The sequence below is a fragment of the Hibiscus syriacus genome, unplaced genomic scaffold (genome assembly GCF_006381635.1).
Source record: "Hibiscus syriacus cultivar Baekdansim isolate YM2019G1 unplaced genomic scaffold, ASM638163v2 tig00110528_pilon, whole genome shotgun sequence".
Lineage (NCBI taxonomy): Eukaryota > Viridiplantae > Streptophyta > Magnoliopsida > Malvales > Malvaceae > Hibiscus > Hibiscus syriacus.
Genome location: NW_024062770.1, coordinates 1,722,498 through 1,724,739, shown reverse-complemented (window position 1 = coordinate 1,724,739; position 2,242 = coordinate 1,722,498). Strand labels below are relative to the sequence as shown.

At 34.0% G+C, this 2,242-nt stretch overlaps 1 pseudogene; it reads left to right on the top strand.

Annotated features, from left to right (window-relative positions):
- Positions 1-201: 201 nt before the first annotated feature.
- On the top strand, positions 202-1,670 carry LOC120130227 (annotated as a pseudogene).
- The last annotated feature ends 572 nt before the right edge of the window (positions 1,671-2,242 follow it).

Below are 2,242 nucleotides of genomic sequence, written 5' to 3'. Positions count from 1 at the left end.
ATAAATATTTATTTTATCACTGATATTTAAAAATCTTAAATCAATTATTATTATTATGTTTATTACAATTATCACTTGACGTTAACAACCTTAATAAACGTGACAAAAAAAAAACCGAACATTATCTATTAAGTTATCGTTGACATATAGGTGGACTATTTTGACTGACTCTTCTTTTTCAACCATTCCCCCATCTTCTTCTTCACTTTTCTTTTTTCTTCTTTCTTTCTTTTTCACTTTTCTTCTCCTCGCCACTTCAATGGAATCTGCCCCATTTCTTCATCACTAAAGCTCTTTGATTCCGTCCACAACCAGTTATCAGTCGTACGTTCGATATAAACGAACATGCCTCGTAAATCGGCCTTCTTCAAAATAGTGGGTGCTATCCGGGTATCGAAATAGGTGACTTATCTTCTTCAGAATGGAGCTTTGTGTTGTGGGTTACATGGGTAAGTTCAAGCAGGGATTGATTACTTGTCTGGGAGCCAAAGCACAAACATAGAGCAATTGCCACCAGCGTTATTGTTTCAGGTGGATATGAGGACGATCAAGACGCCGGTGACACAATAATATATACCAGTCATGGCGGGTAAGATAAATTTTCAAGGCAATACATGCCTCAGAAGCTTGAAGGAGGGAATTTAACTAGAAAGGAGCATGGATTATGGAATCGAGGTAAGAGTTATTAGAGGGATTAATATGAGAATAAAGTTTCAAGTAAAGTTTATGTCTATGATGGTTTATAAAATTCTGATTGTTGGTTCGATGTGGGGAAGTCCGATTTCGGTGTTTATAGATATAGATTGTCAAGAATCAATGGGCAACCAGAGATGGGTAGTTCGGTCATGAGGTTTGCTAAGAGTCTTAGGACTCGACCTTTGTCTGCTAGGCCAATTGGGTATTTAACTCTTGATATATCTATGAAAAAGAGAATGTTCCAGTTTTTCTTTATAATGATATCGATAGTGATCATGATCCTGTATTAGATTATCTTGTGAACTCCGTGTTCCTCCATACGCATTTAGTCAAGCCAGCAATTGTACTGGATGTCAATGTGTTTCGGGGTACACCGAATGGTATTTTGTTCTATGAAGAACGGGGGGATTTTGCATATGATTGTAATGGTTCTCTTGAGAGGGAAACTAGTGATATTTGAATGTCGGAATTTCTGTCAATGCCCGCCAACTTGTCGAAACCGTGTTTCGCAACAAGATTTGAGAAACATAATGAAAATATTTAGGTCAAGAGAAACAGGTTGGGGTTAGATCCTTGGACTTGATACATGCTGGTGCTTTTATATGTGAATATAGGTGTAGTTCTAACTAGGGAGCAAGCATAAATTTCTCGATGAATGGTGATACATTGATTTATCCCAATCGATTTTCTGAACAATGGACAGAATGAGGGAATTTGACTCAAATATTTTCAGAGTATGTGCATCCGTCATATGCCTCAATTGCACGCTTGCAATGGATGTTCGACCGCATAAACGACCGATAACGTCGATTGTGATCGGAATCGAAGAGCTTTAGTGATAAAGAAATAGGACATATTCCATTGAAGTGGCGAGAAGAAAGTAAAGAGAAAGAAAAAAGAAAAAAGAAAATTGAAGCAAAGAAAAGAAGATGGGGAACGGGTTCAAGAAGAAGAAGTGCTTATCAAATGGTCTAATTGTGGCGGTCAATGATTCAACTCATCAGATAACGGTTTAGTTTTATTTTCTGTCACGCCTATTAACGGCTGCTAACGTCGAATGATCATTTTGTAACAAACGATGATATTAGTCATCGATTTGTAACTTTTTAAACGTCAGTGGTAAAAATAAACACTTACTCTAATATTAGTGACTATTGTAGTTTACCCTTTATTTATTTTTTTATTTTATGATTCTAGGATTGTTTCAAGTGGTCATATATATCTATTTTAATGACTCCCCATATTTATTCGATAATGAACAATTAAATAGTTTACCATTATTGATGTTTTAACTTGTACCTCTAGGGACATCTTTAATTAAATTTAATGTAGTGGATTATTTTTAAGACTATTTAAAATTAAAGATATATCTATAAGAAATATGGATAAACTACTTATTTGGTAACTTACCTATTTCTTAATTTTTATTTGATCATTTAACTTTTATCTTTTCAAAATCAAATATAATATTATGTTTTAATTTTCTTTTGGTTACATTTTGCTAAAAATTATCAATAAGTATGACATGACATTTTTAATTATTTTC